This window comes from Phyllobates terribilis, unplaced genomic scaffold (genome assembly GCF_046119375.1).
Source record: "Phyllobates terribilis strain yellow unplaced genomic scaffold, ASM4611937v1 Scaffold_10__3_contigs__length_209671492, whole genome shotgun sequence".
Lineage (NCBI taxonomy): Eukaryota > Metazoa > Chordata > Amphibia > Anura > Dendrobatidae > Phyllobates > Phyllobates terribilis.
In genome coordinates this window covers 76,608,527-76,631,926 of record NW_027362770.1, presented here as the reverse complement: position 1 = coordinate 76,631,926, position 23,400 = coordinate 76,608,527, and the positions used below count along the sequence as shown (strand labels likewise).

General features: G+C 42.7%; 1 protein-coding gene across 3 annotated transcripts in view; it reads left to right on the top strand.

Moving 5' to 3' along the window:
• LOC141164413 (A-type potassium channel modulatory protein KCNIP1) overlaps positions 1 to 23,400 on the top strand; it is an 858,918-nt gene that overhangs the window by 29,832 nt on the left and 805,686 nt on the right. The window lies entirely within an intron of this gene.

Genomic DNA, 23,400 nt, shown 5'->3' with positions numbered 1-23,400 from the left:
GTTTTTTTTTGCTCATGATGTCTTTTTTAGGCAGACTCCTTCTGGAACCCACCTGAAAAAGTGTTAAAAACCACCAAAAATAATGCACATGCACTGTGTGCAGTTATTAGGCAATATGTATTTTTGATGATTCATTTCATTATTGAATAACTACAGTGTTGACGGTAAATTGAAAAGGTTAATAAACCTGAAACCTTAATATTTAAGAAAGTAAAAATGAGGCTTTGTCTTTCTTAGGATAAAATATATGTGTGCAGAATTATTATGCATTTAAATGATTTTTTTTTTCATTTCAATTGTTTATTTTTATCTATTAATCTGGAGATTGGTTTTCCATGATGCATTGTACTTCAGGATAATAGTAAATTTAGATCAATATGATTTGCGTTTATTTATGAAAATATCTAAAATTTGACAAACATTTTGAAAAATATGCAATTTTCAAACTTTTAATTCTAATGCTCTTAAAACAGATAGCCATAGCCACACAAAATAGTTAATAAATAACATTTACCACATGCCTTCATAATTTTTTTAAATTACTTTATTTTGTGAAATTTTTAGAAGGGTTAAAATTTTATCAGTAATTTTTCATTTTTCCAAGGAAATTTACAAAACGTATATTTTTAGGGACCACTTCCCTTCTGAAGTGACTTTTAGGGGCCTACATATCAGAAAACTGGCAAAAAAGACTCGATTTTAAATCCCCCCCCTCAAAGTATTTAAAATCCTATATTACTAAAATGATGCTTTAGCCCCACATTTTTTTTAACAAGGGTCAAAGGTGAAAATAGACACCATAGTTTGTTGTGCAATTTTTTCTGAGTACATATACTCTATATGTGGTAAAAACTACTGTTAGAATACATGGCAGGTTTCAGAAGGGAAGTAGCGTTGTATGATTTTTGGAGCATAAATTTGACTCCAATAGATTGTAGATGCCATATTGCAATTGAAGAGCTCTTGAGATGCCAAAACCCCTCACATGTAATCCCAAATTGTAAACTGCTACCCTCAAGGAATTAATTTGTGAGTGTGATGACCATTTTGAACCTACAGGTGTTTCACAGAATTTTATAATATTGGGTCGTGAAAATTAAATATTAAGTATGACTTTTTTTCCACAAAAATGTTGCTTTAGCCCCAAATTTCACATTTTCACAAGTGTATTAAGAGGGATTGCCCGATAGATTGTTGGGTACATTTTCTCCTGAGTACAATATACCTTATATATGGTTGGAAACTACTGTTTGGGCACATGGAAGAGAAGGAGTGCCATTTGACTTTTGAAGTGCAATTTTTGCTGGAACAAATGGTGGATGCCATTTTGCATTTAGAGAACACAGCAGAAAGCCCCACAAGTGACCACATTTTAGAAACTGTACGCCTTGAGGAATTTATCTAGGTGTGTAATGAGCATTTTAAACCAACAGGTGATTTGCGGAATTTTAGAACATGGAGCCGTGGAAATGAAACATTTCGTTTTTTTCCATGAAAATGTTGTTTTAGCCCAAAATTTACATTTTTATAAGAATAGCAGGAGAAAAATTAAACCCACAATTTGTTATGCAATTTCTCATATTTAGGTGCATGACAGGGTTCTGAGGGTAAGGAGCACTGTTTGATTTTTGGAGTGCAAATTATCTGGAATAGATTATGGACGCCATGTCACATTTGGAAAGATTCCAAGGTGCCAAAACAGCAGAAACCCCTCAAAATTGACCACATTTTGGAAAGTATACCCCTGAAGGAATTTATCTAGGTGTGATGACTATCTTGAACCCAAAGAACTTTATAATACTGGGCCGTGAAAATACTGAAGGCCTAAATTTTTAATTTTCACAAGGATAACAGGAGAAAATAGGAAAAATTGCATAACAAATTATGTGGTCTAAGTACAGAGATATCCTATATGTGGTCAGAAACTGTTGTTTGGTCAAGTAGCTGGTCTCACGGAGGACAGAGTTCAATTTGACTTTTGGAGCACAATTTTTGCTTGAATAGATTGCTGACAAATTGGCAGAGCCCCTGAGATGCCAAAAAATCAGAAACCCCCACAAGTGATCCCATTTTGGAAACTACACCTCTCAAAGAATTCCTCTAGAGGTGCATTTTAAACCTACAGGTTCACACAGGTATTTTAAAACATTTGGCTGTGAAAACAGAACATAATTTTGTTTCCACTAAAATGTTGATTTAGCTTCAAGTCAAAAGGGCTAATAGAAGAAATTGTGTAACAAATTTTGTGGTCCATTTTCTCCTGAGTAAACCAATATCCTATATGTGGTCAGAAACTACTTTTCAGGCACAGTGCAAAACTCAAAAAGAAATGTGCGCCATAACAGAATCCAGATTTGGCTGGAATGGTTTGGGGGAGCCATGTTACATTTGGCTGAGCCTCTGAGGTAGTAGACCCTCCATAGGTGACCCCATTTTACAAACTATACCTTATAAAGAAAGTATCTAGCGGTGCACCGAGCATATTGACACCACACGTTTCACTAAATATTATACCGTTGGACAGTAAAGAAAAAAATAATTACATTTTTAACACTAAAATGTTGTTTTAGCCCCAGATTTTATATTTTCACAAGGGGACATAGGTAAAAATTACCACATAATTTGTCACACATTTTCTTCTGAACATGGCAATAGCCCACATGTGGCTTTACAGTACTGTTTGGCCACATGGCGAGACTCGGGATGGAAGGAATGCTATTTGACTTTTATGGTGCATATTTTTCTAGTATATTTGGCAGACTCCATTTGCAGAGCCCCTAACTGCCAGAACAGCAGAAACCTCCCTCAAGTGACCCCCATTTGGAAATTACACTCCTCTAGGAATTCCTCTACGGGTTTAGTCATGATTTTGACTCCATGGTTGTTTTCCAAAAACATGCAGCAATGGATGTTGCAGAGTCAATTTGCAAATATACCATTGTAGTGCCCAATGCATTGTAATGCCCTGTACATTGTGCCCAGCTTGTGCTTCTGGAGCTATGCACCCCATAGATTAAGCAGGATCTCTTCACTACAGTAATGCTAAACATGTGGACGCTAACTGTGGTTTAGGCACACTAGTGCTCAGAAGGGAGGGGGACACTTGGATTTTGAAGTGTAGATTTCGCTGCATTGCTATTGGGAGGATTAGGGAGCCATGTCACTTTTCCAGAGCCTTTGTGCTACCAGTAACATGGAAACATCCTATATTTCTGTTAGCAGGTGACTTGTTTTTTGTATGTTGGATTGAAGCTTTAATTGGTACCATTTTGTGGTACAGAACATTTAGATTACATTTATCTTGAGCTCTACGTTGAGCACTTATATCTGGGTTTCCATCTTAATCTACAAACTATGTGATTCAGATGAAACCCTATTGAATTATTCACTAACGAGGTAGCAGAGTTACTCTGAACTCTGTGTGGCTTCGATTCGACGGTAGTTGTCTTTTAAGTTTTGCACATAATTGTGGCCACATTTTAGTGCACGCCTAAAAAAGATGGACATCATTGGATCCTTGACCAAAGTGACTCCATCTGCCTCATTTTGTCCATTGAGGTTTTGTCAGAATCACGTTTTTTTTTTAATTTAGATGGAAAGTGTAAGTGCTCAGCATACAGCACAGGATAAATGTGAGCCGAAGTCTTACTGCGATCTTTGGGAGGCAGAATGAACAAATTAACAGCAGTTCAAGAATTGATGGCTTTATTATTTGGGTTAATGCGATTGCAGCAGTACCAGAATTATATACTATTTTTTTTTTATTTTGCTACCATCACACACTAAAAAATGTTGTTTTTTTTTACTGAAATTTGATTTTTTTATCACCATATTTTGAGAACTATAAGTTTTCCAGTTATCTGCTGACAGTCATGTGAGGGCTTGTTTTTTTGTGGCATCAGTTGAAGTTTTCATTAGAACCATTTTGGAGTGCACAACATTTTTTGATCAATTTAAATTCTGATTTAGGAAGGCAAAAAAAACAAAATACAGAAATTCAGGAATTGTTTTTTTTTTCTTATACTGTTCACTGTGCGGTAAAAGTGATGACTCTTGGATCAGTAAGATTACAGTGATACCACAATTACAGTGGGGCAAATAAGTATTAGTTACAAATTTTGCAAATTTTTCCACCTAAAAAGAATGGAGAGGTCTGTAATTTTTATCATAGATACACTTCCACTGTAAGAATCTAAAAATAAAAAACAGAAAATCACATTGTATGATTTTTAAATAGTTAAATTGCAATTTATTGCATAAAATAAGTATTTGATACAATAGAAAAAACATAACCTAATATTTGGTACAGAAACTTGTTTGCAATTACAGAGGTCAGATGTTTCCTGTAGTTTTTGACCAAGTTTGTACACACTGCAGCAGGGATTTTGGCCCTCTCCTCTATACAGATCTTCTCCAGATCTTTCAAGTTTTCATGGCTGTCGCTGGGTAACATTGCGTTTCAGCTCCCTCCCAAAGATTTTCTATTGGGTTCAGGTCTGGAGACTGGCTAGTCTACTCCAGGATCTTGAAATTCGTCGACCCATCTTCAATGCTCTTACTGAGGGAAGGAGGTTGTTGGCCGAAATCTGGCGATAAATGACCCCATCCACCCTTCCTTTAATATTAGTCATCCTGTCCCCTTTGCAGAAAAGCACCCCCAAAGTATGATGTTTTCCCCATCATGCTTCATGGCTGGGACGGTGTTCTTGGGGTTGTACTCATCCCTCTTCTTCCTCCAAACTTGGCAAGTGGAGTTGATACCAAAAGTTCTATTTTGGTCTCATCTGACCACATGAACTTCTCCCATGCCTCCACTGGATCATCCAGATTGTCATTGGTGAACTTCAAATGGGCCTGGACATTTGCTGGCGTGTTCAGGGTGACCTTGCCTTCCCTGTAGGATTTTAATCCATGACGGTGTAGTGTGTTATTAACGGTAATGTTTGAGACTGTTGTCCCAGCTGTCTTCAGGTCATTAGTTCTGGGCTTGTGCAGGTCTACAATTTTGTCCCTGGTGTCCTTAGAAAGCTCTTTAATCTTGACCATGGTGGAGAGGTTGGAGTGTGATTGATTTAGTGTGTGGACAGGTGTCTTTTATGCAGGTAATAAGTTCAAACAGGTGCAATTAATACAGGTAATGAGTGCAGAGTAGGAGGGCTTCTTAAATAAAAACTAACAGATCTGTGAGAGACAGAATTCTTGCTGGTTGCTAAGTGATCAAATACTTTTTTAACTGAATAAAATGCAATTTAATTTAAATATCATACAATGTGATTTTATGGTTTTTATTTTTAGATTCTGTCTCTCCCAGTTGAAGTGTATCTAACGATAAAAATTACAAACCTCTCCATTCTTTGTGGATGGGAAACTTGCAAAATTGGCAGTGTATCAAATATTTATTTTCCCCACTGTATGTAAGTTTTTAAGTTTTGCTGCTTTTATACAATAAAAATTTTATAGAAAAAGAAATAGAGAGCTATTTCCTTTTTATTTTTCCATTGATAGTACTCAATAAGGGCTTGTTTTTTGCGCAACAAAATGACATTCTCATGGATATCATTCCTATTCATATATGACTTTTTGATCACATTTTATTCAACTTTTTGTTCAGTGCAACATAGTTTTTGCCATGTTTTTAATATTTTTTATGGTGTTGACTGTAAGGGTTAAATAGTGTGACAGTTTTATAGATCATGTTGCTATATGTTTTTTTGTTTATATTTGTTTTCACATAAATATGCATGTTTATTCGGGTAATATTTTTTGTTCTTTATTTTGTTTGGGTTTGTTTTTATAATTTTTGCAATTTTTTTCTTTACTTTTTTTTATTTGTTTACTTAATCCCTCTATGGGACTTTAACTTTTATCTGTCTGAATTACTGGTCTCATGCATTGCAGTAGACATGTATTGAAATAAATGAGACCTTTCAGATTACACTGGCAGAACGTCTGTTAGGCTATGTGCCCACGATGCAGAAATGCTCTGGATTTTTCCTGAGCGTTTCTGCATCTCCCTGGCAGAAAAAAAACGCATGCGGATTGTACATGCGGATTGTACATGCGTTTTTCCTGCCAGGGACATGCGGATGTGGAGCGTTCTTCACTTGCATTTCCGCATGCGGGTTGACAAGTTTTTTCCAAGCAATTTTAGCACCACTTGGAAAGTGCTTGTCAACTTGGTCACACTATATAAATCCATGCAACCGGCATGGATTTATATACTGTGACCGAAAGAATGTTTAAAAATAAAAAATAAATCTATACTTACCTTCCGATGGCCCCCGCAGTCTTGCTTCACTCTGTCCTGGCTGCCGGTAGATCACGGTACACTGAAGGACCTGCCGACGTCAGCGTCGTGTGACCCGTCACATGACTAAATGACGTCAGCGCAGGTCCTTCATTCCATCGCGATCTGCCGGCAAGGGAGGACGAGCGCACCGGGGGCCGCCAGAAGGTAAGTATAACATTTATTTTTTATTTTATTCTTTTTTTTTTACAGTTTTCTATGGTACCCGGGTCCGGAGGAGAGTTTCCTCTCCTTCACACCTGGACACCATCCGCACATTGAACGCATGTATTCCGCATGTGCTAATCTAGTGAAGCGAAATCCATGCGTTCTAATGCAAGTCAATGGCAGCGAAAACGCAGCGCTTCCGCAAAATAATTGGTAGTGCTGCGTTTTTTTCCGCAATGATAATCCGCAGAGGAAATTTCCGCAGCATGTGCACAGCACATGCGGATTATCATTGGGGAACATGGCAGGCCTTCTACCATGCGTTTTTTAAGCGTTTCTGCAGCGTTTTTTGCCACTGCGAAAACGCTTAAAAACCGCATCGTGGGCACACAGCCTTAGACCCTACCTATGCCTGAATCTAACAGTCCACCATACCTGACACACCTGGGTGCCATGACAACCATCAGCTCACTGTAATTTCCAATGTGGGTGAAAGAGGTAGTTCCTTCCCTCTCACAACCTTTTAATTGCAGCAATCTCTATTGATCGCGGCATCTGGAGGGTTTATCAGCCAAGGGCATTGCTGGCATCAGCCCTGGGCATTGCTGGCATCAGCCCTGTGTATTACCCCAGGAGCTCAGCTGTCAGCTAAACTGAGCACCTGGCAGTGATCATGTGGAGAAGTGCTGATGTTTTAGCCCTTCCTGCCGATCACATGCTGTGATTGATTAGTCAGTTGGCGACTGCTTCAGCACTGAGCGGTTGCTGTAAATTTACACACACTGACAGTTTAAATCCATGATGGGTATAGCACATCACAATACTCCTGACATGCTATGACATGTGGCTCATGACGTGCTGTAACCATCATTCATGATTAAGGGGTTAAAGTGAGCATAAAAACCAAACAACTTAAAATGCATTACTGACATTTCAAAAAAATATATCAGTAACCAATATAGCCACCTGTCTTTTCAATAACAGTCATAAGCCTTATGGCTTATTCACTTGTCAGTATTTTAAAAACATACGAGAAAAACGGACCAAGTCTTATAACTGATTATCCTCAGAGTTTCTTCAGATTTTCGTCAGTGTCATCAGAGTTTCATCAGAGCTTTGTAAGAATATCAGAAGGTTTTTTTCACCGATGAGAAAAAAAGACATACTTTTGATGTAGGGCAGAAACTAAATGTCTAGGGCAGAAACTAAATAGATATTTGAATTAGACTCATTGAAACCATGTGGCTTGAATACAGAGATAGAGCTGTTCATATTTGATTAGTCATTGTATAGTTTTAATATACTGCTATGTACAGGAGTGTATATGTGTATGTAGTACTTTATGTAAATGAATGTGTCTACCTGACTTGTAATTGATGTACGAGCTAGGAGCTACTTTAAATGAATGAGGACGATATCCCTGATGAAGGAGACAGGCGTAGGATTGGTAGTGTGTTCAAGCTGCGAATTGTAGTTTGCTCAGTGTCATCACTCTCTGCAATAAGGAGCGGCATTTAGGAGCTTCACTCGTGGAGATGGATTTATAGGTAGTAGCCGCCAGCTATGACACTACTGAAGGACTCTGCTGTGGCTTGTCGGGCAGAGAAGCCAACCACAAAGCACAGGCTCAGGTGTTCGAACACAGATGAATGACATGGTTCTGGTGATATATTCGGGTACTGGTGGTTCTCGGGATGTAGTGGTTAGGATACTGTATTTCTGCACTGTGCTTTGTTCCTGTATTTATGATGGTCTTGGTTATGTATTCATGTACTGATGATGGTTGTGATACTGTATTTCTGGATTGTTGGTGGTTCTGGTGCTGAATTCCTGTGCTGTTATTGTTTCTGATTGTGTACACATTTAACAATCCAAAACTTGTCAGATGTAATATGATACTTGACTATCTTAATAAAGTATTGTGCCATTTGATAGGTTAAGGATTACTACATCTGCATTTATGTTAGAAGCTGTATTTATAAAACGCACTGTAACATGCCCAATCCTATTAGTGTTTAATATATTGATTGTCATAATTCGGATCTGCTTGCCAGTTCCAGTGGTTATCAGTATCACATGAACACTAATATGCGATTTGGATGAATACAGTCATGGGTTGACTAGCATATGTTCCTGTTTCTATCAGTGAAGCAGGGGCTGTACTTTTTCACTGAACATTGAGAGAATTAGGGAGCGGTCACATGACTATTCAAACTGCTTAAGCCGTTGTAAGGCAGCGCTAGTCATCATACAGGGGGACACTCACTGCATCGTGTCAATTAAAGCACACCAGCCACGTTTTCCAGTATTTCACAATCCTGCAGTTATTACACTTCACTACTGCTTATCATCGAGTCCAACTCAGTGGCTTGCCGACATACATATATAATGTCCAGGAGCCTTTCAAGTGGCAGACAGACCCACTTGGCTCCAGTTACAGCCTTCAGCAAAGTCACTTATATCAACATCCATATAATGCAGTGTTTTACTTTTGCCGGGTTTTATCTGCTTCAGTCAGATTTGTTCTGCCACTGCTGTGGCTTTACGGCTTCCCAGATGGGGGTCTCCAGCCTTTGTACCTTCAAAGGCTACTGGTATGTTTTCTCACCTAACATCCAACCGATGCCTTCCAGGACTCTTGCCTTCCAGGCCTCTTTCCCTCCAAGTCTACTGGTATCGCTTACACATAAGGATCCAGCCTCTGCCTTTCAGGCTTCACCAGGCTTCACTAGCCCTCACTAGGCTTCACACTAATGGTGTCCCACACAGGGAACGGGCCTCACGCCTTTCACACCTGTCTCAAATCTACCAGGGTTTATATATCCTCTAGTGCACACACAGGACCTGTGCTGATGTCACAGTCATGTGATCAGACCTTCTGTGTGCACAGGACCTGTGCGATGTCACAGTCATGTGACCAGTCACCTGGGGGAGGTACATGGTCGGCCAAAACACACCCTGGACCATTACAGTAATGCCGCAAGACGCTGCATTGCACTGTGTATAGGAGGGGTCGCCAAACTGAATTATTGTCCTGGGTGCAGGAAAACTTTTGTCCCTGGTTACAACAATAGCTATATTCTAGTTTATGAAGCAATTAAACAAACCTGAAAAGCTATGGATTATGGAAGTAATAAGAAGGACATGGTAGAAGCCACAGACAGGTAGTTCACAGTCATATATTGTATTAATAATCCCTGAAAGAAAAATAATAACAAACGCTATATAAAAGGAATGACTAAACAGCCACAACAGATAGTAAATGCTAGAGAGAAAGGCTTTTGTGCAATTTAATGATCCGATACGCCATTTTATTGTGCCAAAAATATACATGTTGAATGACATTGAAAATAATGAGGTAAAGTAACCACAAGTTCTGTTTGTAAAAAACATGGGCCTGAACAGAAGGGATTCAGCATTAAGAACTTCTTATATATTTTAAAGGTGCCCTTGTATTAGCAGCTTATTATTACATTCAGTAAACCTTAGCATCAGACCGTTCTTTTCTTTTGTCACATGTACAAGTGCAATATGTGGAGTGTACAAAATGTATTATGTGTTTTAGATGCATTTTACACCTTCTAACCAAAACTCTTAGTCATTTAATGTGACAATGAAGTTTGCTATTTTTACAGCAAAATAATAATGTACATCATTCCATTCAAGAGATGGCAGAAGGAATTGTCCAACCATTATTAATGCTCCTGTTTTCCCTCACAGTAGTTCTTATGGACTCGCCTTATTTCCTTGTACAATTTATCTTAGTTGTTGAATATTACCGGCCAAGTATTTGCCACGATTCCACCACTCACTGTGTCTTGGACGCACTGAGTGACAGCTCAGTCACCTTATAGAATCAGGGTCTTATTGAGTTGTCAGCATTGTGACAGCTCAGCCATCCAATCTGGGCATGGGCGTGGTGAGCTGTCAATATTGTGACAGCTCAGCCATCCAATCTGAGGCAGGGGGTGTGCTGAGCTGTCCGTATTGTGAGTGACAGTCCATCTGCCAATCAGGGCGGGGCATGCTGTGTTTCTTCTAGGTGTCTCCTGTTCTGGGTGACTACCTGGCTATTTAGCTAGCTCTCAATGTTTCACTATTGCCAGCCATAGCTATAGCTTAGTGGTGTGTGTGTGTGTGCCTTGTTTTCTTTTGCTGCTTGACCTTGGACCTTGCCTTTGACCATCCGTTTTCTTAGCACCTTTGTCTTGATCGGTAACCTTCCTGGAATTCTGACCTCAGACTGCGACCTGAATACACCTTTGTTTTTCTCCTCTCTTTATGATGAGCTCACTTGGTATCTAACCGTGGACTTCTTGACTACTCTGTCTCACGGCTTGTCCATGAGTAATGACTCAGCATCACATTTGTGGCTCAGAATCACATTAATAGTTTGGACCAGAAATGCACAGAATAAGGCTACATTCACACATATGACGTTCACGATCCATGTATGGACTGCATTGTCCAGACTGCCATGGATTTGTGGACCTGAACTTAATAGCTTCATAGACATATATGAACTGTTGAGTTCTTGACAGGAGACCTACTGCCGGTCCATACATCTCAGTCTATATGCAGGCCAGCAGGGAAGGAGACACAAGGGGCTTCTATAAACTGTAGTTTACCCTTTAAAATAAAAAGTAACAAGATGAAAAAAAAATAATTAAAAAATCCTTTGTATACAAGAACTGCCTGAACAGCTGTTGGCAGCGGATTAATCTCTGTACTGTCCTGCTATTGAACAGTGAATATATATTCAGGAACACAGATAACATAGCTTACAACAGGTATTTCTTATAGCTTTGGATCTTAGCATCTTGTCTGTCAGCTTGCAAATTGAAAGTAAAGTGTGCTCCATCTACACAAACACACACACACTGAGTGAACAGGAGCTTCCTGTTTTTTTTTTCAATGTATTATTGGCAATATAACACTATTGTTGGAGACAGAAACTCGTGCACTATTAAACAGTAGTAAATAGTAGTTGATGCAATATATACACTGATAGGCATTATTCCAACAACAGTTTTACTTTCCTCTCTGTATTATAATATATAGCAGACACCTGTACTTTAACTCAGCTTAGAAGGTACTTACACAGTTCAGTTATGGCTTTAAGTAGAGTATGTCTCAGTATTGCAACCTTGACTCGAGTATTATAGAGGCTGTCATTCCACCACGACTACTTTCCTTTTTAACAATTCTTTGCTCCCTCATGAAATAATGACAGACCCAAGTGTTGGATTAAATTGGCCAAATTGGCCTTTATTATAACAAACATAACAATAATAATAACTTTTGGTTGAAGGTGGTACTTGTAGCTCCAAAAAGACCTGATGTTACCCAAAATATTTTTTAAATCTTCCGGCATTACCCTCAGCCGTGACCACCAGCTCGAGGTCACCTCTGTCACCGGAAACTTTCACAATGCCACCGATTCCCCGGGGACCCCACCCTGAAGAGTCACAAAAACACTGCCAGGCCATTACCAAATCCCAAACAAAATTGGAGGGTGCCATCTACTTCATGCACAACCCTCCCACCACAATTTTCCACCAACTTCAAGAACCCCTTCACACCGCCACAGCAAGCATCACTTGGCTCCTCTATGATGCGAGTCACCCCACCAAAAGAAGCATCTTCTCCACGCCTCCTTAAATCCTCAGGGTCCACAGGTCAGTACCGACTGCGTTCAGATGCATGCCATCGTTGCTCCAGAAATTTCCCTCTCCCGCTTCGAAATTTGTATGGCTAATCACTATGCCACCATTTCTTTCTATATATTTCCAACCGCTACACCGATGCCTCTACCCTGTGCCAGTCGTTGCACTGGTTTCCCATCTGATACAGATTCAATATAAACTTATCACTATCACACACAAAGCGCTCCATGATTCAGCACCCCCCTACATCTCCTCCCTGTCAGTCTACCACCCTACTTGTGCCCTCTATTCTGCTAATGACTTAAAACTAAAATCCTCAATAATCTGAACCTCCCATTCCCATCTCCAAGACTTTTCGTGTGCTGTGCCAATTCTTTGGAATGCACTACCCAGGACAATTTGATTAAGTCCCAATACCTAGTTTTAAGCATGGCCTAAAAATGCATTTATTTAGACTGGCCTATTGCCCCACCTCATTTATCTAACATTTCCCGTTTGGCCCATAGAAAATTGTCTTCAAAATAATGAGCCCGTAGCATCTGATCACACCCTCCATGCACTTAATAGCCCTCTAGGTCTATACTATACACATACTGTCTGGCAGCCAGTTTATGCAGCATTATGTGCATACCCTATTTAGTATATTATGACTGTATTGTACAATATAAGGACATTTTACCATTTACCTTTTGTGTCTCCCCTATTTCCTCATAGATTGTAAGCTTGCGAGCAGGGCCCTCACTCCCTTTGATATCTGAGTTATGCTTATTCTGTAATGTGTCTAGTGCCTGTATAAGTCCCCTCTAAAATTGTAAAGTGCTGTAGAATATGTTTGGCACTATAAAAATAAGTTATTTTTGTTATACTATTTAAACCTCCCACCTACCTATTTACACTGATTCTCATTTTGTAATTTTTTCAATGCATCTAGCAGCCCGCCACACCCTTCTAGGAACAATATCTGATCAAATGATTTTCAATTTTGAAAAGGATAACCAAAGGTGAAACACATAGTGACGTATATCCCCGATCAAATTCCGGCAGGAGCGAACACCAAGTTCGTTACCCCTCAACATGCAAGACCAAACCCTGTGGACAACGATCTAGCTGAGTGGCATGATAAAATTCTGGTAACACTTTCCGCCCACTCATGCTTCGGACACCTATCCACAAAATTACCACGTCACTCTTTGACCAACCCTTTTGACGCCCCTCTCTGCTCATATCTGCCCTAACCGCCCCCAATAAGAAAACAAATGCCCTAAAGTCCAAACTAAATGCAGGCCACCTAACTATAAAAAAATAAAAAAAGAGAGAAGGAAGGGAAGAATAAGGTGTAAGTACACCAGTCAATAACTTTTTTTTTTACTTACAAAAATACGAATACGTATCTTATGTCAGGCAAAATTACCAACAATTCCTTTTAGCAACCTATTACACCAAATTTGGATGCACATACAGCTTAGATCTCTTCAATTCCCACCTACCTATCTTCTGAATCACATCCGCAGGAAGATCCTTAGATTCTGCCTCAGTTGCTGCTCCAATTCTAAATGAATGAGGAGCTAATCTGTCCACCCAACCCTGTTAGACACTTCTTCAAAACTGCAGTAAACTGATACCACGATAAAAAGGAGCCATCTTCATGTTGCAATGGAACCTACAGGACTCATCTTAAAACCCACCAACTGGCCCAATGCTACCTTCTTTCCTCTTCCTGATCAATCCGTTTTAGAGCGACATACCCAAAATTCAACTGAATCCCATAACACCCCCACATCCTGTCTCACTAAACCTCCTCCCATAACTGATGATGGTGATACCAACTCACCTATCGTCACAGCCCCAAAAAGGACTAAGAAAAAGTCAACTGAAATAACGCACCTCAAATGGCGAACTGACACCTGGACCAACCTCTCCCTCAATTCCTCCAGCAACTTAAACGAAACAGGCCTGTGGCAATCTACTTTCAGGTCCCTTTTACGAAATACTTTTAACGCTTGACCCACCAAGAAATTCTTCGTAAAATCTCTAACTCTTCTAAACTTACAGCCAAAAGCTAATCCTGCCACCCATCTATTAACTCGCGCAAATGACCAACCTTCTTTAGCTACATAACCTAACCAAGTCAGCAAAGCCCCTACCTGATCTTCCTCAGGTGTGACATCTCTTAACAGTCTAGTCTAACACTCATGGTCCCTCAAAGCTGCTGTCGCCCATGTACTAAAGATTATTAATTGCCCTGATGCTCGCAAGTCAATTCCCAGAGCTCTACCGGCAATGCACAGCCCATGTACAGTACAGCCCAAAAGTTTGGACACACCTTCTCATTTAAAGATTTTTCTGTATTTTCATGACTATGAAAATTGTACATTCACACTGAAGGCATCAAAACTATGAATTAACACATGTGGAATTATATACTTAACAAAAAAATGTGAAACAACTGAAAATATGTCTTATATTCTAGGTTCTTCAAAGTAGCCACCTTTTGCTTTGATGACTGCTTTGCACACTCTTGGCATTCTCTTGATGAGCTTCAGGAGGTAGTCACTGGAAATGGTTTTCACTTCACAGGTGTGCCCTGTCAGGTTTAATAAGTTGGATTTCTTGCCTTATAAATGGGGTTGGGACCATCAGGTGTGTTGTGCAGAAGTCTAGTGGATACACAGCTGATACTCCTACTGAATAGACTGTTAGCATTTGTATTATGGCAAGAAAAAAGCAGCTAAGTAAAGAAAAACGAGTGGCCATCATTACTTTAAGAAATTAAGGTCAGTCAGTCCGAAAAATTGGGCAAACTTTGAAAGTGTCCTCAAGTGCAGTTGCAAAAACCATCAAGTGCTACAAAGAAACTGGCTCACATGAGGACCTCCCCAGGAAAGGAAGACCAAGAGTCACCTCTGCTTCTGAGGATAATTTATCCGAGTCACCAGCCTCAGAAGTCGCAGGTTAACAGCAGCTCAGATTAGAGACCAGTTCAATGCCACACAGAGTTCTAGCAGCAGACACATCTCTTCAACAACTGTTAAGAGGAGACTTTGTGCAGCAGGCCTTCATGGTAAAATAGCTGCTAGGAAACCACTGCTTAGGACAGGCAACAAGCAGAAGAGACTTGTTTGGGCTAAAGAACACAAGGAATGGACATTAGACCAGTGGAAATCTGTGCTTTGGTCTGATGAGTCCAAATTTGAGATCTTTGGTTCCAACCACCGTGTCTTTGTGCGATGCAGAAAAGGTGAACGGATGGACTCTACATGCCTGGTTCCCACCGTGAAGCATGGAGGAGGAGGTGTGATGGTGTGGGGGTGCTTTGCTGGTGACACTGTTGGGGATTTATTCAAAATTGGAGGCATACTGAACCAGCATGGCTACCACAGCATCTTGCAGCGGCATGCTATTCCATCCGGTTTGCGTTTAGTTGGACCATCATTTATTTTTCAACAGGACAATGACCCCAAACACACCTCCAGGCTGTGTAAGGGCTATTTGACCAAGAAGGAGAGTGATGGTGTACTAAGTCAGATGACCTGGCCTCCACAGTCACCAGACCTGAACCCAATCGAGATGGTTTGGGGTGAGCTGGACCGCAGAGTGAAGACAAAAGGGCCAACAAGTGCTAAGCATCTCTGGGAACTCCTTCAAGATTGTTGGAAGACCATTTTTGGTGACTACCTCTTGAAGCTCATCAAGAGAATGCCAAGAATGTGCAAAGCAGTCATCAAAGCAAAAGGTGGCTACTTTGAAGAACCTAGAATATAAGACATATTTTCAGTTGTTTCAAACTTTTTTGTTAAGTATATAATTCCTCATGTGTTAATTCATAGTTTTGATGCCTTCAGTGTGAATGTACAATTTTCATAGTCATGAAAATACAGAAAAATCTTTAAATGAGAAGGTGTGTCCAAACTTTTGGTCTGTACTGTACATCTCACCCGGTGCCAAAGTTTGAAAATAGTTCCACTGCAAATTAGAAAGAGAATCGGTTATGGAATTCTCTACCTAAGGCATGTGCACTGCTATCATCCATCAATTAAGATATAAGTCCCGCAAAACAAAATGTTGCAACAATCGAACCACAGGAGGCGATGATGCAAATAAATTGTTTATCGCCATCACTGCTGACAGATTGTCACAATGGAACCTGATCTTCATATTTCGGAAAAACTCTCCTCAAACCGACAATGCCATGACAATCGGAAAAAATTCCAATAAGGTAATATTCCTGGTGAACCCGGCATCCACCCAACAATTGGCCATCCGCCAACACACCATTGTCCTTTAAAGCAAGGTTCAAAACTTAAACTACTCGCTACGTGAGTAAACAACTCACTATCAAAATTATCGACCAACTCAGTGATCATTAGAGACCGACCTTTAAATCTCTCCAGAAACCCTTCCCACACTAACAAATCGTCCCTGAGATTCTTTGTTAGGCGAATAAAATGGTGAGGGGCTATAACCTCAGCTGTGGCTGCTGCCAGACGCCGAGAAAAACCCCTACCCATCGGCATAATCCTGCAGGCAAAATTAAGCATTCCCAGCAGTGATTGAAGCTCCCTTAGTCTAATCTTTTTGAGCTGAATTGTCCTATGAACCTCTACACGCAGTGCCACAATTTTTTCTTCTGGCAACCTGCACTTTATTCATATTGTATCTACAGTATAGTGATTCCAAGAAAACTAAGACAAGTGGTGGGACCCTCTGTCTTTCCCTGAGTTAAAGTAACCCCTAAACGCTGAGCCACCCATTCTATCGACCTCAACAACAATTGACAAACAGGTGATCCTGGTGGACCAATACATAAAAAATGTCCAATTAATGAATAACTGATGAAACCCTATCCGCATCCCTTATTGCCTATTCCAAAAATTAACTAAATGCCTCAAACAATGCACATGACAATGAGCACCCCTTTTGAAGACAGCAATCAACAAAATACCCGCCGTCTCAAAAACAACCTAACAAATGTAAACTATCAGGATGCACAGGTAGTAAATGAAAACCGGATTCAATATCTGTTTTTGCTAATAATGCACCACTTCCATACCTCCTAACCTACTTGACTGCCTCATCAAAGGAGTTATAGACTACCGAGCAAAGCTCCAGGTCAATACAGTCGTTCACTGAAAAATCTTTTGGGAAAGATGAATGCTGAACGAGCTGAAATTTATTCAGCTTCTTCTTAGGCACCAATGGAGAGACTACCAAATGAGACAACAGAGGGGAATTGAAAGGACCCACCATTCTACCACAAGCCACCTCAAACTGAATTTTTTGCGTTACCACTGAGGGATGATGATAAGCAGACTTCAAATTCATAAGTTTAAACGGAACCTCATGAGCCGCTGCAGGAATCTTAAAACCAAACTGAAAACCACTTTCTAACAATAAAGCCATGTCCCGATTGGAATATCTATTTAGATAAGGGGCCTTCCCATGAAGATTCACCGGAGTCTGTCTTTTTTCCAATGTCCCCCCCAGGCTTAACCTTTCCTTTTCTAAAGAAACAAGCTGCTCCATGTGACGACTCAGCGCATGAAGAGTACTGTTTTTTAAATCTACACTTAGCCCCGAACTTACATTGGCCCTCATTAAATTGCCAACAAAGTCCGAATTTTGACCCGACGTTCCCAACCTATGCTGTGACCCCTGCCTGACGTTCCAAGCTAGCCAAAAGAACGGCTCCCCATGAAAGGACTGACTAAAACGTAATGGTGCCATCACCTTCAACCACAAGCCTATATCCTTTTGGTCCCAACGTATACTGTGCCACACTGACTTTCTCTGTATAAACTGTTCATTGTACCTCAACCACATCAGACCCCCATAGGTACGATACGCTTCCCCAATCGTATCCAAATAACAAAAAAGCCCAGAACAATTCTCTGGAGCATTTTCCCAGATTACACTTGCAAGTATGACAAAAGCTTCCAACCAATTCACAAAAGTCTTTGAAATTAACTGCCATCTTTGTTTTTCTTTCTCTTCTTTTTTACTCTCATCCTTCTTCTTCCCTTTATCCAAATTAAATTTTTCTAATGGAAGTAGCAATAATATCTCGACATATTCATCTTTCCAAATTTTCTCCTCCACTTGTTTCTTTAAATGCGCCCCCAGAGGGCCTTCAAAACAAACATATACTTCCTCTTTGTTCCTATCATCTAGTCAAATTTTATCACCCTCTTTTTCTTTTTCAGTCTGAACTGATACTGACGTACTGTTTCCACTAGTTGCTTGACCTGAAGCGACTTTCAGTACCTGAGCTGCCAAACTACCTCTGGCTGTCCATACTGAGGCATGGTACCACACAAAACACGGTTACCTTTTTCAAGACGATCAAAAAATTCCCGTACACCCCTAACAAGTTCCCAATATATGCATTTTCTGTATCTAATATGCCCCCCCTATTCACATTACCCTGTGATGGAGACATTATACTACTCCCCGCCCTTGTCATAACTGCACTAGGAAAAGACGAACAGCACATAGAAGCCAACTCAGCAGGCTGCATCCCCACACAAAACCCACCAGTGCAGGTCCTGAATCCCGATTGTTAGAACCCGGTGTAGATCCGTCAGCCACCTGACCATATCCTGTCAATCCATGCAGATCTTGTCCTGCAGACACAACCACCGTTGACCAGACTGATTGCTACACCTCTTCACCAGCGAAGCCATGACCCCCTCATGTGGCACAAAGACCCCAGCCCTCCTGAGGAAGCATTGTGAGAAGAACCAGCAGGCCTGTCGATAGACATCTCACCGGAAGGCCCCACCGCATGTTGTTGAAGCCTGTTGCAGTATAGGCCGGAAGCCTGGTCACATGGTGAGCTTCATGCCTAGGCTCCCTGTCTGCTGCCCTCGGCTGCCTAATAGGATTCCTCCCCTGCCTGGACCTGCAACCCGAGACTAGATGTGGCAGGTCCCGGCAAAGAGGGTCCCTGGTGGGGCTCCTGTGGTTCTGCCAAAGCCTAGGAGCCATGTAGGTGGAGAGACTCTCTGGCAGCCTGTGTTAGGTGTCGGTCTGCTGCTGGATTTGAAATGGTCCAGGATTTTCTGTGGTCTCCCATTTTGGTCCAGCCAGGGCTGATGCTGCTCAGCATCGCCGTCAGCCTCAGCACCTAGCTGGTCCGTGAGCACTGTATCTCCCAGGTAGTTGTGCCTAGCAATGTTAAGCCTGGGTTGCAGAGGCAGACGGGGCTTGTGGAATATAAGTCCAGGATTTGCCGCACTGAGCATGTCCGTGACCTGGCGGATCGTGATTGGTGGGTTGGCACCCACCTGACCCGGTGACCTGGCACCGCCTGATTGGTCCACGGGTAACGTCACCAATGGCGCGTCGGTGGGCAGGGCTTAGTCTTTAAAAGGCCCGCCCACAAACATGGCGTTCTCTGATCATTTGAGCAAGTGATGCTGTTGTGTGGACAACTCTGCTCCACGTGCTCCCTAGCTGTTCTCTCCGTGACCTGCCAATGCCAGAGTTCGCTCAGCTAATTAGCACAGGTTGCTTAGGCAGGTTAGCTCCATAGAGGCAAGTTAGTTCCGTAGAGGCAGGTAGCTTCGTCTAGCAGCCTGGCTCAGCCAAAGGGGTCACCTATCACCCCGAGCAGCCTGCAGACGTCCTGTTCACGGCTAACGCCTGTCAGCCACGTGGAGTTGAACCCTTCAGTCCGGTAGCACGCTGGCTGGGGGCACGTGTACCCGTTGGCGTAGTCACACATGCATTCTAGCGCCGCCACTGTAGTCCCTGTGCTGTAACAGGACTACAGATAATTTTTCTCTGCCTATCTCTCGTTCAGCTAACGGAGATAGTGCAAATTGCTATAACCGTTCCAGTGTGCAGAAACACGGAAGGGTTTTACATTTAAGTTGGTTGCTTCTCTTTCCACCCGTAAAGTGTTCGGCAGCAGTCCGCCAGGCTGCATCGCGGACCCCGGGGTTGGTTGCGTTCCATTATATTAAAGTTGTCTGCAACCGCCCTCCTACAGTATCAGAGCGCCAGGGTCTTGCTGAACATGGCCGACAATAAACAACTGCAGCGGTACATACAGCAACTGGAGGCCTGACTTAAATCTCTGGAACAAACTGCTCCGATCGCTGATATCACTGCAGTAGCTACCCAGGCGGCTACTCTAGCAGCCAATATTATTAACTCAGCTGCGGTGAATTCTACAACCACTGCAAGTGCCCCATTACCCCTTTTGCTCTCTCGGAAAAATTTTCTGGAGATAGTAAACTTTGCAGGGGTTTTATTAACGTATGCTCCATTCATTTGGAGATGATGGAGGCACGGTTCCCCTCCGAAAGAGCCAAAGTGGGATATATTATTTCATTACTCTCTCACAGGGCTCTGGAGTGGGCTACTCCTCTATGGGAGCGGAACGACCCGGTTGTAGTAAATGTGGGTCTATTCCTTAAGACTCTAAAAAGTGTTTTTCTGGGTCCTCAGGTCACGCATGATACAGCTCTTAAGCTCCTTGCGTTGGTCCAGGGTTCGGCCACCGCCAGTCACTATGCCGTCCAGTTCAGAACCCTAGTGGCTGAACTGGATTGGTCTGAGCGGTCGCTTATCCCGGTTTTCTGGAGGGGTCTGGCTGGGCATATTAAAGATGCTTTATCTACCAGAGAAATCCCAACCTCTCTGGAGGAGTTAATATCTCTCGCTGACCATATTGACTTGCGTCATGCGGAACACAAGTTAGAGCTGGAGGTTGCCAGACCTCAGTATCTGTTGGCACCATCCGCCTTTAGACCCATTTTCAAACCCAAGACACTCGACCCGGAGCCTAAGGCTACGGATGTACCCCGGTCTAAGTCTAGTTCCTCTCGTTCCCGTTCTGCACATATCTCAGAGCACCCCGTAAATAAGGGTTCCAAGCAGTCGGTTAAACGAGTAGGTCTTACCACCGTTGGTGGAGGGGTATTATATTCCGGGACTTCTTCCTCCAAATTATTACATAATGTGACTTTGTCCTTTGGTAAAGCTGCAGTCACTGCCAAGGCGTGGGTGGATTCTGGTGCTGATGGCAATTTTTTATCATCTACGTTTGCCCAGAGGCATGCCATCCTTATTGAGTTACTCTCAAGACCAATGAACATTAGTGTTGTCAATGGTTCACTCCTGGATGTACAAATCACCCACCAGTCGATTCCTCTCACCATGTCATTTCCCCAGGGCCACCGGGAGGTTATTTCATTTCTTATTATTCCCGGTGGATTAGACGAGGTGTTATTGGGGCTCCCCTGGTTACGTTGTCATACTCCACACATTGACTGGAATACGGGGAGAATTTCTTCCTGGAGTGAGAATTGTACATCTCAGTGTTTGGTCAAAGTCATCCGGAGGGTAGTCTCTGATCCTTCTATAATTGCGACATCCGGTACCGATTCCTTGTCTGTTTCCAGGACCCGGGCCTTGTCAGATTTTGTCGCAAAGAAATCTCAGGAAGAGAGGGTGGCTGCAGTTTCCTCCAACCCGGTTCCGTCGGTGAGGACGTTTGTTTCCCCTAATCTACGGAGTATGGTGCTCTCCCGGGCTCATGCTCCTAAGACCGGAGCTCACCTGGGGGTCAAACGTACCACTAAGTCTCTTCTACGGTCCTATTGGTGGCCCCGGTGGCGCCAGGACGTCAAGGACTTTGTTCTCGCGTGTTCCGTCTGTGCGAGAGATAAATCTTTTCGCCAGAGACCGGCGGGTCCTTTCTCCCTGTCACCCCTGAAGGATCCCACACATAGAGAACCAGTTGTCACTTCTTGCCATCCTGCTTCTCGTCCTAAAAGAGGTAACCCTGTACACCGGAGGGGTCACTGTTTCGTGAATCCTCTCTGTGACCCGTTGGACCACATCCTTGCCCCCCGGCTCATGGAGGAAAATGAGCGTCAAGTGGAGGGGGATAATGTTAGGCGTCGGTCTGGTGCTGGATTTGAAATAGTCCAGGACCTTCTGTGGTGTCCCATTTCGGTCCAGCCGGAGCTGATGATGCTCAGCATCGCTGTCAGCCTCAACGCCTAGCAGGTCCGCGAGCACTGTTTATCTCCCAGGTAGTTGTGCCTAGCAATGTTAAGCCTGGGTTGCAGAGGGAGACAGGGCTTGTGGAATCTAAGTCCAGGATTTGCCGCACTGAGCATGTCAGTGACCTGGCGAATCGTGATTGGTGGGTTGGCACCCACCTGACCCGGTGACCTGGCACCGCCTGATTGGTCCACGGGTAACGTCACCAATGGCGCGTCGGTGGGCAGGGCTTAGTCTTTAAAAGGTCCGCCCACAAACATGGCGACGCGCTCTGATCATTTGAGCAAGTGATGATGTTGTGTGGACAACTCTGCTCCACGTGCTCCCTAGCTATTCTCTCCTTGACCTGCCAATGCCAGAGTTCACTCGGCTAATTAGCACAGGGTTCTTAGGCAGGTTAGCTCCATAGAGGCAGGTAGCTTCGTCTAGCAGCCTGGCTCAGCCAAAGGGGTCACCTATCACCCCGAGCAGCCTGCAGACGTCCTGTTCACGGCTAACGCCTGTCAGCCACGTGGAGTTGAACCCTTCAGTCCGGTAGCACACTGGCTGGGGGCACGTGTACCCGTTGGCGTAGTCACACACGCATTCTAGCGCCGCCACTGTAGTCCCTGTGCTGTAACAGGACTACAGATAGTTTTTCTCTGCCTATCTCTCATGCAGCTAACGGAGATAGTTCAAATTGCTATAACTGTTCCAGTGTGCAGAAACACGGAGGGGTTTTACATTTACGTTGGTTGCTTTCCTTTCCACCCGGAAAGTGTTCGGCAGCAGTCCACCAGGCTGCATCGCGGACCCTGGGGTCGGTTGCGTTCCATTATATTAAAGTTGTCTGCAACCACCCTCCTAACAGCCTGGCCCTGCACCCGCGGCGCCAAAGTTGTCTCTGCCTCACTGCTGCACTCTGGTCCGCCGAGGATCTTCTGGACATGGGACGTCACCCTGGCCCAATCTTTGCTGCCGTAAGCAACCCAGATCTGCTCCAAGATATGTTCCACCGTAGACATCGCTGGCCGTATCACCTCAGGAGGGCAGGTAAAGGACAGGGACACCTTTTTCTGTGATGCCTCTGTACAGATGAATGCCCCACAGCCCATCCCACAATATTTATATGTATCTACACATTTAGACTAACCACCCCATTAATACCTCCTCAAACTTTTGATCCCACTACCCCAGCTACGTGCAGAGTACTTAATCCCTTGTCGGCATTATGAAGCCAAGCCATGGGTTACTATGCTTATATCATTGCTGGGGCTCAGTTTTATC